This window comes from Oncorhynchus nerka, linkage group LG21, assembly GCF_034236695.1.
Source record: "Oncorhynchus nerka isolate Pitt River linkage group LG21, Oner_Uvic_2.0, whole genome shotgun sequence".
Lineage (NCBI taxonomy): Eukaryota > Metazoa > Chordata > Actinopteri > Salmoniformes > Salmonidae > Oncorhynchus > Oncorhynchus nerka.
Genome location: NC_088416.1, coordinates 33,856,437 through 33,871,803, shown reverse-complemented (window position 1 = coordinate 33,871,803; position 15,367 = coordinate 33,856,437). Strand labels below are relative to the sequence as shown.

General features: G+C 50.2%; 1 long non-coding RNA gene across 1 annotated transcript in view; it reads right to left on the bottom strand.

The window, feature by feature from the left end:
- Positions 1–8,384, bottom strand: part of LOC135563687 (uncharacterized) — a 126,102-nt gene extending 117,718 nt beyond the window's left edge. The window contains exon 1 of the long non-coding RNA XR_010460438.1: positions 8,253–8,384. This is a non-coding gene — a long non-coding RNA (uncharacterized LOC135563687). The remainder of the gene's footprint in view (positions 1–8,252) is intronic.
- Between the last annotated feature and the right edge of the window lie 6,983 nt (positions 8,385–15,367).

Genomic DNA, 15,367 nt, shown 5'->3' with positions numbered 1-15,367 from the left:
CCACTGGAATCAGAGACGGGCAGGAGCGGGCAGGGAGAAACAGCTGTCTGTAACCTTAGCATGCCACTGGAATCAGAGACGGGCAGGAACGGGGCAGGGAGAAACAGCTGTCTGTAACCTTAGCATGCCACTGGAATCAGAGACGGGCAGGAGCGGGCAGGGAGAAACAGCTGTCTGTAACCTTAGCATGCCACTGGAATCAGAGACGGGCAGGAGCGGGGCAGGGAGAAACAGCTGTCTGTAACCTTAGCATGCCACTGGAATCAGAGACGGGCAGGAGCGGGGCAGGAGAAACAGCTGTCTGTAACCTTAGCATGCCACTGGAATCAGAGACGGGCAGAAAGGAGAAACAGCTGTCTGTAACCTTAGCATGCCACTGGAATCAGAGACGGGCAGGAGCGGGGCAGGGAGAAACAGCTGTCTGTAACCTTAGCATGCCACTGGAATCAGAGACGGGCAGGAGCGGGGCAGGGAGAAACAGCTGTCTGTAACCTTAGCATGCCACTGGAATCAGAGACGGGCAGGAGCGGGGCAGGGAGAAACAGCTGTCTGTAACCTTAGCATGCCACTGGAATCAGAGACGGGCAGGAGCGGGGCAGGGAGAAACAGCTGTCTGTAACCTTAGCATGCCACTGGAATCAGAGACGGGCAGGACTGGAATCAGGGGGCAGGAGCAGGGAGAAACAGCTGTCTGTAACCTTAGCATGCCACTGGAATCAGAGACGGGCAGGAACGGGGCAGGGAGAAACAGCTGTCTGTAACCTTAGCATGCCACTGGAATCAGAGACGGGCAGGAGCGGGGCAGGGAGAAACAGCTGTCTGTAACCTTAGCATGCCACTGGAATCAGAGACGGGCAGGAGCGGGGCAGGGAGAAACAGCTGTCTGTAACCTTAGCATGCCACTGGAATCAGAGACGGGCAGGAGCGGGGCAGGGAGAAACAGCTGTCTGTAACCTTAGCATGCCACTGGAATCAGAGACGGGCAGGAGCGGGGCAGGGAGAAACAGCTGTCTGTAACCTTAGCATGCCACTGGAATCAGAGACGGGCAGGAGCGGGGCAGGGAGAAACAGCTGTCTGTAACCTTAGCATGCCACTGGAATCAGAGACGGGCAGGAGCGGGGCAGGGAGAAACAGCTGTCTGTAACCTTAGCATGCCACTGGAATCAGAGACGGGCAGGAGCGGGGCAGGGAGAAACAGCTGTCTGTAACCTTAGCATGCCACTGGAATCAGAGACGGGCAGGAGCGGGGCAGGAGAAACAGGGTAACCTTAGCAGGGAGAAACAGCTGTCTGTAACCTTAGCATGCCACTGGAATCAGAGACGGGCAGGAGCGGGGCAGGGAGAAACAGCTGTCTGTAACCTTAGCATGCCACTGGAATCAGAGACGGGCAGGAGCGGGGCAGGGAGAAACAGCTGTCTGTAACCTTAGCATGCCACTGGAATCAGAGACGGGCAGGAGCGGGGGAGAAACAGGGAGAAAATCAGCTGTCTGTAACCTTAGCATGCCACTGGAATCAGAGACGGGCAGGAGCGGGGCAGGGAGAAACAGCTGTCTGTAACCTTAGCATGCCACTGGAATCAGAGACGGGCAGGAGCGGGGCAGGGAGAAACAGCTGTCTGTAACCTTAGCATGCCACTGGAATCAGAGACGGGCAGGAGCGGGGCAGGGAGAAACAGCTGTCTGTAACCTTAGCATGCCACTGGAATCAGAGGACAGGGGGCAGGAACGGGGCAGGGAGAAACAGCTGTCTGTAACCTTAGCATGCCACTGGAATCAGAGACGGGCAGGAGCGGGGCAGGGAGAAACAGCTGTCTGTAACCTTAGCATGCCACTGGAATCAGAGACGGGCAGGAGCGGGGCAGGGAGAAACAGCTGTCTGTAACCTTAGCATGCCACTGGAATCAGAGACGGGCAGGAACAGGGCAGGGAGAAACAGCTGTCTGTAACCTTAGCATGCCACTGGAATCAGAGACGGGCAGGAGCGGGGCAGGGAGAAACAGCTGTCTGTAACCTTAGCATGCCACTGGAATCAGAGACGGGGATCTGTAGAGATGCCACTGGAATCAGGAGGGCAGGGGGCAGGGAGAAACAGCTGTCTGTAACCTTAGCATGCCACTGGAATCAGAGACAGGAGGGGGCAGGGAGAAACAGCTGTCTGGCATGCCACTGGAATCAGAGAAGGAGCAGGGAGAAACAGCTGTCTGTAACCTTAGCATGCCACTGGAATCAGAGACGGGCAGGAGCGGGGCAGGGAGAAACAGCTGTCTGTAACCTTAGCATGCCACTGGAATCAGAGACGGGCAGGAGCGGGGCAGGGAGAAACAGCTGTCTGTAACCTTAGCATGCCACTGGAATCAGAGACGGGCAGGAGCGGGCAGGGAGAAACAGCTGTCTGTAACCTTAGCATGCCACTGGAATCAGAGACGGGCAGGAGCGGGGCAGGGAGAAACAGCTGTCTGTAACCTTAGCATGCCACTGGAATCAGAGACGGGCAGGAGCGGGGCAGGGAGAAACAGCTGTCTGTAACCTTAGCATGCCACTGGAATCAGAGACGGGCAGGAGCGGGGCAGGGAGAAACAGCTGTCTGTAACCTTAGCATGCCACTGGAATCAGAGACGGGCAGGAGCGGGGCAGGGAGAAACAGCTGTCTGTAACCTTAGCATGCCACTGGAATCAGAGACGGGCAGGAGCGGGGCAGGGAGAAACAGCTGTCTGTAACCTTAGCATGCCACTGGAATCAGAGAGAAACGGGCAGGAGCGGGGCAGGGAGAAACAGCTGTCTGTAACCTTAGCATGCCACTGGAATCAGGGAGAAACGGGCAGGAATCGGGGCAGGAGAGAAACAGCTGTCTGTAACCTTAGCATGCCACTGGAATCAGAGACGGGCAGGAACAGGGCAGGGAGAAACAGCTGTCTGTAACCTTAGCATGCCACTGGAATCAGAGACGGGCAGGAGCAGGGCAGGGAGAAACAGCTGTCTGTAACCTTATGCCACTGGAATCACTGGAGCGGGCAGGAGAAACAGCTGTCAGATGCCACTGGCAGGAGGGCAGGGGGCAGGGAGAAACAGCTGTCTGTAACCTTAGCATGCCACTGGAATCAGAGACGGGCAGGAGCGGGGCAGGGAGAAACAGCTGTCTGTAACCTTAGCATGCCACTGGAATCAGAGACGGGCAGGAGCGGGGCAGGGAGAAACAGCTGTCTGTAACCTTAGCATGCCACTGGAATCAGAGACGGGCAGGAGCGGGCAGGGAGAAACAGCTGTCTGTAACCTTAGCATGCCACTGGAATCAGAGACGGGCAGGAGCGGGCAGGGAGAAACAGCTGTCTGTAACCTTAGCATGCCACTGGAATCAGAGACGGGCAGGAGGCGGGGCAGGGAGAAACAGCTGTCTGTAACCTTAGCATGCCACTGGAATCAGAGACGGGCAGGAGCGGGCAGGGAGAAACAGCTGTCTGTAACCTTAGCATGCCTGGAATCTGGAATCTGTAACCTTAGATGCCACGGAATCAGAGAGGAGGAGCGGGGCAGGAGAAACAGCTGTCTGTAACCTTAGCATGCCACTGGAATCAGAGACGGGCAGGAGCGGGGCAGGAGAAACAGCTGTCTGTAACCTTAGCATGCCACTGGAATCAGAGACGGGCAGGAGCGGGGCAGGGAGAAACAGCTGTCTGTAACCTTAGCATGCCACTGGAATCAGAGACGGGCAGGAGCGGGGCAGGGAGAAACAGCTGTCTGTAACCTTAGCATGCCACTGGAATCAGAGACGGGCAGGAACGGGGCAGGGAGAAACAGCTGTCTGTAACCTTAGCATGCCACTGGAATCCTCCACTTCTAAGGTAAGGACTCATATGAAAGAACAACAATAACATGCCATTATGAGATGTAACATTTTGCAGTGACCTGCGTTTCCAGGGGGAAATTTGAAAGAAAAGCTATTTCACATTAAACTATCTGACACAGAGCATGTCATGGAATGGTGGTGAGGAGGGGGGTGATGGAGAAGGGGGAGAGGAGGGGTGGGGGCACGGAGCCCCCGTAACAGCCACTGGCCAACTAGAGCGAGACACACATTCCCTCTGCCGAGTTAAAAGGGCTGGAGTGGATGAAATTTCAAAGCCTCCCCTGCAGACAAACACTCCGCTTTGCACACATCAGTGCTGAGATGTTCAAATATTCCACTCCACAGTTGCAGCCTGGTTCTCTTCCCTGTACTGCCGTATCAGACATGGTAGCACTGTGATTAATGAGACAGGAAAAATACCTCTCTCTTTTCACCCATTGTGTTTTTATAAATTCAATGAAGCTAAAACTGCACTTAATTAAAAATGTGTCCCAGCGTCTTATTCCCCATGATGCTCGGCAGCAGGCAATATAGGAAAATGAAAGGCAATTGGAGATTAAGAGAGGATGGATTTACATGTGTGGGACCTTTGTCCCCTCCCACCTGTTATGACCAACAATGTAAAGTTTTGCAGCTGTGGTTGATTAGCCAGCTAGTAGATAGCATACATCATAGGAGACCTTTTAGAAACTGAACACAAAGCATAGCTACACTTCTCTGCATGCACAACAACACAGTCATCTGAACACCATGGTGCAGTGCTACTTCATGTCATTCTTCTCTTCCTCTCATTTAGAATCATTTGTTATGAACACACTGGATGTGTAGGAACACTGTGAATACTCCAGAAAGAACGTTGCACTGACATATTGATACATGGTTGTGATTTAGTAACTGCTTTATAATTTCATGGAGTTGATCCGTTGGCAACTGATGAGCACTTCCTATGTCATTTGTGCAGTAGTTAACATTGCTCAATATAACATCTTAAAACAAGGTATAATCAAATTCATGACCTTGGTCTGAGTGTGATTCATATGGGGAAGCCTCCAAAGTAATGTCGGTTTTCTTACGTTCTATATTTAGGCCTAGTTGTGAGATGTCAGAACAGAAGACCAAGAGGCTGGATCAGTAGGGATGGATCATGTGACATGATGACACACCTTACAGGATATATATTCTCTTTCTGTCCACGGCTCTCTAACATCTGGCCTGCTGGTGTTAGATTCCTCCATCCACTACCAGCATTATAGTATTATCACCCCCGCTCTCTCTGCCCTCTCTCTGCTAGCTAGCTATTACTACTACGACATGACTCATGGCACGCCTTGGAGATCTGTGTCACAATCACTGAGTAATTACAGTGACTAATGTAAGGACCATTCTCGTGTCTAACCTCAGACATTCCATCAAGATCTGACTGGGAGGAAATGAACTGGCAATGTAATGGACGTTACGTTCGGTTTGAACCCTGACAAAACATATACTCTTTAGAACCAAAGCTTCCTTTTCCCACAATTCCCTGGTGGGGGATGGTTTGCCAGCTCAGAAACAGAGAGTAGAGCTCAGGTTCTTTGCCCTTGTCATTGCATCTGCACTGACCTCTAAAAAAAATGGACAACAAAGATCATATCACGAAACCAATACTAGCACCGACGGCCTTTGCACAAATTGATTTAGCCACCCAGAACTCACTCCCATCTCAATGAGGTGGCAGGATGCTCACAGCATAGATCACTGTCACACAAACACCCTCTAGTGAAATGTCATTTTTATCTTTAGGATATTTTTTTGTTCAGTATGTCCCGGTTGGTGTCTACCTCTGTGATAAGTGGTGGTGAGTGATGCGAAATAAACGGTTAGCGCATTACGCTAATATTGAGCTCTCACCGCATATAGGTGCTATCACACGGAGAGGGTGACACAGCCGTGGTCCCCTGTATTCCAGGAGGTAGTGCAGGGCCCTGTGTTATATGGCTCATAGATCACTAATGTGTGGGTGAGAGTTGTCTCCTGCTGCCGGCTTGGCGGGGATGAAGCACAGATACTTTATGGCACAACCGTCAGACGTAGGCATGCTACCGAGGCTACAATGAGGAGAAGCCTGCTAAAAATAGAAGATAAGCTTTTCTAAGGGGCCCCGGAGACAATAGTTTCATACTTTCCGCTGTGTACATTGGGATCAAGAACCAGTACAAAGCCTCTAACCGGAGCTATAAAGCACAAGACCCAGATAAATGAAGCAAAGAAAGCCAGGCCATCCCAGAAGCACCCTCTGTAAAGCATAGAATGACATGATAAATGCTCCAGTGTGTTAAATACACCAGGATAGTCTGTTCTATCCTCCTTACAACTGACAACCTCTGTTGCTCACTTAATTACAGCCAAGCGCAACACACTACTGTGTCAATTATCAAATCAAATCAAATGTATTTATATAGCCCTTCGTACATCAGCTGATATATCAAAGTGCTGTGCAGAAAAACAGCCTAAAACCCCAAACAGCAAGCAATGCAGGTGTAGAAGCACGGTGGCTAGGAAAAACTCCCTAGAAAGGCCAAAACCTAGGAAGAAACCTAGAGAGGAACCAGGCTATGAGGGGTGGCCCTCTTCTGGCTGTGCCGGGTGGAGATTATAACAGAACATGGCCATTATCATGTGCTTTAACTCGTCTGGCTATTTTTACCAAAGAGTTTCACTCTGAACTTTTTACCTTCTTTTTATTGCTATTCTGCTCAGATCTTGTGTCTGAATTCCATTCCACACACAGAGCTGTACAAACATAAGGGCTTTAAGGATTCAGATTGGTGGAGGGGAACCTAATCTTCTGTAATTGGCGGAATGGTTCTCATTTTAATCGACTCACTTTAGAAAGCGGCGCTCGTCGACATCCTGCTAACGTTCTAGGGATTCCAGGTGACTATTCATTTTCATAAGGGCCAGAAAAGGCCCTTACCTCACCAGATGCCTAGCTTCTGGATTTTGCTTAATTGCCATCTTCAGATCAATCTATATCCAAATGTCAACTGAATCTACAACAGACTTTTCCCTGCATTTTGTCAGCTGAATATCCAGTATATTTCCTTACATTAGAAAGCAGAGGTTTTCTGTTAGTCCTTATTGTATGCACATGTAGTGACCTGCACTAAGGCCTATTGTTATCCAGGCCTGAGTGAAAGGTGTTGTTGTGCTGACATACATCGGTCTACATGGCCAACTCTGTGTCCACCCCTGCTGACCTGTGTGGCCATTAGCCTTGACATAGTGATGGGGCATGGTACTGTCTATCTCAGCCCCACACAGAGAACACCCACTCTTCATCTGGTCCACATACACACAGCATGCATCACACACACACACACACGGGACAGCAGGTGGGTATGGACACTAGCATACTGATCTCTACTACACATTTGTGATACAAATACACTTCACGCGTTTGGTGAACGCATAAACTGTACACAAACACGTGCATACATAGTCCCACATGTAGGACTACGGTGTACACGCGTATGCAAATGAACATGGATATTCATGCACTCCCATGTGGCCACGCATGGACAAAGAAACACAGCTACAAACAGACTGAAAATACACATACAGTATGTTGGTAGCACCTTAATTGGGGAGGATGGTCTAGTGGTAATGTCTGGAGTGGAATTAGTGGAATGGTATCAAATACATCAACCACATGGTCTCCAGGTATATGATGCCATTCCATTCGCTGCATTCCAGCCATTATCATGAGCCATCCTCTCCTCAGCAGCCTCCACTGGTTCACCCATAAATAAACACACACACACACACAATAAAAATACACTCACATATGATTGCCCATAGAGAATTCAGACTTGTTTGAACACTCACACACACACGCACAAATATTATTCTTAAATCTCTGTTTATTGTACACATGTCCACTGTTCAAATGACAACAGTGGACCCCTCTCGGTAGTGGTAACAAGAACACAGTAGGAAACAGAAAAGCCTCAATATCAAAACAGAAGAGTCAGTCAATATGGAAAGTGAGAAGTTAAGGTAAAGAGAGACCCCAGTGTTGAGTGTGCTGACCCGCTCCACGCTAACTGTCGTCAACAACATCCCAACCATTCACACACAGAACCATCTACCACATCAAGACCCGCCCCCTCCTCTACCCCCTCAGCCATTCCACCATCCTCCGAGAAACCCCTACACAGCACTAGCTACTTCTCTCACAGCACTATTTATCCTCTCTCTTCCCTCCTTCCCTCTTTCTCTCCCTCTCTCTGTCTCTCCTTCTTTCTCTCTGTCGCAGCCGCCACGTTCTCAGTGCGCCGCGGTCGAGAACATAAAAGGGTAGAGAATAAAAGACAAACCGACGTTGGGAAAGATGGAGATGGAAAATTAGCATAAGAATACTCACAGTGGGTTGGAGCGGGGCTGGAGCGTGGCGGTGGTCCTCTCTCTGTCAGATACAACCTGCACACAAGATTGAGAAAAAAAGAAAACTAGGCTGTGAAAGCGGCAAAGAGAGAGGAGGAGAAAAGAGGAAAGAGGAGGGGGCACATCATCCAACGCACGCGCCACACAAGACATAAAGAAATAAAGAATTCCTCCAGGAAGGTAGAAAAAACAGAGCGCAGAGGAGGAGAGAGGGAAAAAAAGAAGAGAGGGGGGCGTGAAGAGGTGGGCTGTCTTAGGGAAATATAAAAAGAGACAGACACATGCGGAGCGCTCCGGTGCGCGATCACATCTGACAGGTCTGAGCTGCAGTCCGCCTACCTCCTTATCGCCCTCACTTTTCCACAGCGCTATGCTGTGCTCTCCTCTACCCAGGCCACAGCCATGGACTGGTCCTCACGCTGATGTTACAGGAGATTCAGCACAGGGGAGCTATCGCACTCATCGCCATACGTTAGCATCACACACTGAGGATTGCACACGGATCACCCACCCAACTCCACCCCACGCACCCCAATCCCACCCACTACACCCCCCCCCTCAATTGTGAAAAAAGAGAAAGAGAGAGTGAGAATACAGCCTGCTTCAAATGAATGAGAGCATTCCCAGTGGCATTGAGGCAATTACAGAGGCTGGCGCTGTTTTCTGTTTACCCCTCACCCTTTCTCTCTCGCTCTCTCTCTTCCCTCTCTCTCAGGCTGGTACAGTGTCTGTTTTCTCTCTCTTTCCGTCTCTCTGTGCTCCAGACATATGCCTCTATTAATGTAGCTTCTGTCACTTCAGCTGCTTGGTCAGATTACTCCGTCTCTGCTTCCCCTGTGTTCTACCCACATTGAGTGCCTACACGTCCGCCCGCTTGCCTAGCGCCTGCCATCCTGCCCGCCTACCCACCTGCCTGCCTGCCCGCTACACATTTCAGTTGGCCAAACACTTCCCTGAGTCTCCAGCCCACCTTGAGACAGACCTCACCAAACCCTGAGACAGACCTCACCAGACCCTGAGACAGACCTCACCAGACCCTGAGACAGACCTCACCAAACCCTGAGACAGACCTCACCAAACCCTGAGACAGACCTCACCAGACCCTGAGACAGACCTCACCAGACCCTGAGACAGACCTCACCAAACCCTGAGACAGACCTCACCAGACCCTGAGACAGACCTCACCAGACCCCACTACTGCCACACCTTCCTGTCTGATTCAAGGAGGGAGGAACAATTCACAGTTATCATAATCCCTCCAGATTTATCACACCTCGCCTGGTGTGACAGAGGTTTATTAAGAGGCTAGTTGGTAGTGGAACACCACAACTTAATATTATCACAGACACACACACACACACACACACACACACACACACACACACACACACACACACACACACACACGCACATGCACACACACACACACACACACACACACACACACCCACACCACATACACACACACACAGCATCCACACCTCCCTCATCTACCAACCTCCACACTTTATCTCCCCTCAATTAACATCTTTAGTGTGAGCTGCTATTATCTTAACCACACAGAGCGCTGATGTTCCTGGGAGGAGGAGAGAGGACAGGACACTATTAGTAGAGCAGCAGAGAGGACGGTGGTGGTGGTGGTGGTGTGTGTGGGGGGGCTGTGGACAGAGGGCTCTGAGCTGCTGCTTCTGGAATACACAGGGCTAATTAAAGCCATATTCAAACATGACTAACTGCTACCCAAGGTGCACGCTAACAAACATCTACACAAACAACCTTGTTACAGCATAAACAAGTAGGCTAGCCCCGAGGATTGTCTTTCTTTGTGAGGATTAATCGTAGCGAGACAGGCATGTTCAAGTGAAAGTCATGACAACAAAATAATCTAAATCTCTTCTGACTGCTCACTGGTGTTTGATCATGTTCATTTTCTCATACCTCTCATATGCATTGCTACGCTATCAAATCATTCAACAGGAATGGCACTAGACAAAACAATAGACTTGCCAGCCAGCTGCTGTAGAATTCCTATCAATTCAAAGGCTCTTGTAAAACGCAGTCCTTTGAAGCACTGGGGTAAAATGGCCAAGTAGCGGATGTGCTTTAGGCTTACCTCACCGCCCTACAGCTCTTTCCTTGTCTTAATGTCTTGTATACTCTATTCTATCCGTTTGCCTGCCCTCGCCCGCCTCCATTCTGCCCTAAGACACCATCAATGTGCCCATTAAGTCATCAAAGTGCCCACTTTGTCCTTGCTTCTCTCTTTGACAACCACAAAGTGGGTGACGTGGTCCCAGAGCACCTATAACGATAGAGGTGGGGCGGACGTCTGGCTGTTGTGGCCGGTGGCTCCAACCCCTGGCCCAGACCAGACCATTAGGAGTATTCTATTACTGTTGGGTTAACCTGTCACGCTTGGCCGTGGCTCTCTCTTTATGGTCTGACTGCTCTGAAAGGGCAGGGGATAAAACTCTATCAGTGGGACAAACGATCCCACGCTCCTTCATTTATCACACGCCCAGGGATCCCCCCATGGTGGGCGGCGGCAGCGGTGGCCGGAGCCAGAGTCTGCGGGGGTATCCTTCACTCTGGTTACCATGGGGACCCCCCAGGGCCTACGCAGTGCTGGGCTGGGAGGACAGAGGCGGACAGACCGGCCCCATTCCACACAGAGACTGCCATTCTTAATCACAGGATGACTCAGGTAATAGCAGCCTGCAAACCACGTAGCAGGGACAGAGCCGCCAGCTAACACACTGGCCAGCACAGGTGGTTTAGTTTGCAGCACACACACACACACACAGCTCAGAGTAGTGATTAAGAAACGAGACTAGTGATCAGTAGGTTACAGAGGTCAATCGTTCATAGGGTCACATAGCTAGAACCCCTTCAGCTAGGTACTTAGCCTCAATTGTTTTGGGTATCCACTGAGCTGGGAGAGTGGATCAAATGTCAAACTCAACTTCACCCTATAGAAAGGTTCAAAGCAAAGACATGACGCTTTGGTTATTTACACATTCATACCGTAATGACACAGGCCCTGTTCAATCTGCACACACCCCCCTTCAGCAAACACGGCTCGCCTCCTTTTTTCACCGGATCTATCAAGGGAGGGCGACAATTAAATGACTTTAATTTGATTAGGAGATAATGTGTCCCACTTAATGGAAAGGACAGACTTCACAACACACCCAGATTAGTTTGGTGGATGCCTGCTTATAAATGAAGACAGGCCCTCCTTTCATCAATTAAGTCTGATGTTCAGATGCAGTTTTATGGTTGGGGGGAAGGGATGAGGAGGGGTGTGTTCTCTACAGAAAGAGGGAGTCTGGAAATATGGGGTCAGGAGAGGTATAAGCACGCATGGCTTAAGATTTGGTATTAGCATGACACAATCAATGTAAGTCATTACTAGCCATCCATGAAAGGTAAAGTGGTTGTGAGCTACATTGTAGAGGGCAGATGGCCTGTTGTCACAAAATTACAGACCATGTATTGCCTTGCTCTCCTTTGTGTATTGCTATTCAATACTGCATCTCAATTCACAGACAGTGTCTGGTTTCATTGTAAAGAGGATGTAACGTTAAGTCACTGATAATGATTTACCATTTACTATGTCTGATAGGCTATACTCTACAGCCGAACTCTGTAGCCTCTAAATACTTCAGTACAACAGCTGGTAGACAGATATTTGTTGTGAATAACCTACATATCGATCTCCATATTACAATGAAGTGTTTTCGGTAGTTTGTGTAAACCTAACCCAGGCTGCCTTACCCAGGCTGCCTAACCCAGGCTGCCTAACCCAGGCTGCCTTACCCAGGCTGCCTTACCCAGGCTGCCTAACCCAGGCTGCCTTACCCAGGCTGCCTTACCCAGGCTGCCTAACCCAGGCTGCCTTACCCAGGCTGCCTTACCCAGGCTGCCTAACCCAGGCTGCCTTACCCAGGCTGCCTTACCCAGGCTGCCTAACCCAGGCTGCCTTACCCAGGCTGCCTTACCCAGGCTGCCTAACCCAGGCTGCCTTACCCAGGCTGCCTTGCAGGCTGCCTAACCCAGGCTGCCTTACCCAGGCTGCCTTACCCAGGCTGCCTAACCCAGGCTGCCTTACCCAGGCTGCCTTACCCAGGCTGCCTAACCCAGGCTGCCTTACCCAGGCTGCCTTACCCAGGCTGCCTAACCCAGGCTGCCTTACCCAGGCTGCCTTACCCAGGCTGCCTAACCCAGGCTGCCTTACCCAGGCTGCCTTGCTGCCTAACCTGCAGGCTGCCTTACCCAGGCTGCCTAACCCAGGCTGCCTTACCCAGGCTGCCTTACTGCCAGGCTTGCCTGCCTTACCCAGGCTGCCTTGCCCAGGCTGCCTAACTGGCTGCCCAGGCTGCCTTACCCAGGCTGCCTTACCCAGGCTGCCTAGGCTGCCTTAGGCCCAGGCTGCCTAACCCAGGCTGCCTAACCCAGGCTGCCTAACTGCCTTGCAGGCTGCCTTACCCAGGCTGCCTTCACCCAGGCTGCCTTTCCCAGGCTGCCTTACCCAGGCTGCCTGCCCAGGCTGCCAACCCAGGCTGCCTTGCCCAGGCTGCCTTACCCAGGCTGCCTTACCCAGGCTGCCTTTGCAATTGCCTTAAACAGGCTGCCTTACCCAGGCTGCCTAACCCAGGCTGCCCCAGGCTGCCTTCAGGCTGCCTAACCCAGGCTGCCTTTTTTAACCCAGGCTGCTTACCAGGCTGCCTTACCCAGGCTGCCTTCACCCAGGCTGCCTAACCCAGGCTGCCTTACCCAGGCTGCCTTACCCAGGCTGCCTAACCCAGGCTGCCTAACCTTATCAGGCTGCCTTACCCAGGCTGCCATCCCAGCCTTACCCAGGCTGCCTTACCCAGGCTGCTGTACAGGCTGCCTAACCCAGGCTGCCTTACCCAGGCTGCCTAACCCAGGCTGCCTTACCCAGGCTGCCTTACCCAGGCTGCCTTACCCAGGCTGCCTTACCCAGGCTGCCTAACCCAGGCTGCCTAACCCAGGCTGCCTTACCCAGGCTGCCTTACCCAGGCTGCCACCCTCTAACACAGGTGTACGTCAAGAACAAGCATTATTTAGGCCTACTTACTACAAATAGTTTGGCGCATTCATATTTTCCCCCTACAGGCCTACTTAGTCAGTCATTTCTCCAAAAATGATATATTGATGTTCTTTTGCATAATGTATATTTACTGTGCACAAGTAAAAATAGAATCACATGTTTTACCCATGTCTCTGTGATCGGCGATAACTTCAGAACAAAGTTGACTGCAAATACAAAGTTGCCAATGTCTTTGCAATTGACATAAACAAGTGACGTTTAAAAATATGCCTCAAATAAAAAATACAAACAGTAGGCAATAGGCCTATTTCAATCATATTGAAATACATGACATTTTACATTGTCTTTTTTTTAACAGAAGCTTATCCAGAGTGACTTACAGTTCATTTGTCTTCAGATAGCTAGGTGGGACAACCACACAACCACATATCACAGGCAGAGAAATTACATTGGGGGGGCAATCCATCGTATGGTGAAATAATGATCATGTTAAGGACAGATTTCAATGGAGAAAGCTGATCCGAGAGCAGCGCTATCTTTCTGTCCATCCTGTCCATCCTATCAGTATCGACACATGCTCCAACGACGGGGCTTAGCGACCGTTTTCTTTGTGTGGTCTTTTGGGAAACTCGTGTTACTGTACATCTTCGGCCGTTGTAGGAAAGATGCGTAGTTAAAACACTCGTAATCCTAAATTCCATCGCTATCAGGAAATGGGGCCCTGGATGGTACTCCAACATGCTATAGTTGGTTTGGCAGTGTAGGCCTAGTTGAGGCTGTGTATTTGGGAAATATCCTTTGTAGATCCACGTAAATACTCATCAGACTGTATCTTTCCTGTACCACCTTTTCACTGGGAATTCATTTGACACCTGCTACTTACTGCACTTCAAGATGGAATCAGTATTTGGGGAAACAGTGCCGCTGTCCTGGCCCAACGCCTTTGTTATTGTTTTTCTTTTGTTGATGAAAAGGAGAGGAGAATCTGCCAGTGTGGTAAAAGAAAATCCAGTACATATTGTGCTGTTCTTTCACGCCTGCAATGATGTCCGAGAAAAGAAAAACAGTGTTCGTTGTTTGCAGTAACTTCTTTGTTGTTGCAATATCCAAACAGACATGTCAGTTTCACCAGTTAAGGATTTCAGGTTTAAGGCTGCTTTAACATCGTGTTCCTACAGCAACTAACTCTGCTCTAACATCGGGTTCCTACGGCAACTAACTCTGCTCTAACATCTGGTTCCTAAGGCAACTAACTCTATAGCGCCTAAAATACTCCAATAAAACAGCTGTTATACAGAAATACGTTTCGAAGAACTTAAATTTTGATCTACATATTTCACAAGTGTTTTCAATAGTTTCTGTGGGCCCAGCCCAGGCTGACACCCTCTAACGTTGGCATCTGCACTCTGACAATCTGCCTGTGGACTCCCGCTGTCCATCCCAGTACGACACTTTTTGAGCTTCCAGCGAAAACAGGAAGCATGAGAGATGAGGACATTTGGAGCAAGTCCTTGAGTTTGGGGTCATTGCTTGGAGTGTGTACGGCTCTCTGTCATTCACGGCACGCCACACACTCGCCAAGCGCTCCATTTACGGTGGCCCGTTCCCCGCTGTGTGAAGAAAGAAGGGTATCATCTCCCAGCAGTATTCTGGGGGGTGAATCTAGCGGCTTTGTCTGTGCATACCAATGGAAATCTCTCTCTCTCTCTCTCTCTCTCTCTCTCTCTCTCTCTCTCTCTCTCTCTCTCTCTCTCTGTGATAAATGAAGAGATGAAACTGATGTTGCCAGGGTCTGGGGATACGTAGGGATACACATCCTCCATCAGTAGAGCCATCACTATGACTACTAGACCTACTACTACTGCTACCACCTCCAGTACAATCACACTGGGCCAGATTCAATCAAACCTATGCCACAACAATGTTAATGCAGTATTTGTTGATACACCTGCTGCCCACTCACACAGGAAAACTGCAAGTGTATACCACTACCTATGAGAAAGGTCTACCAGCTATTTTCA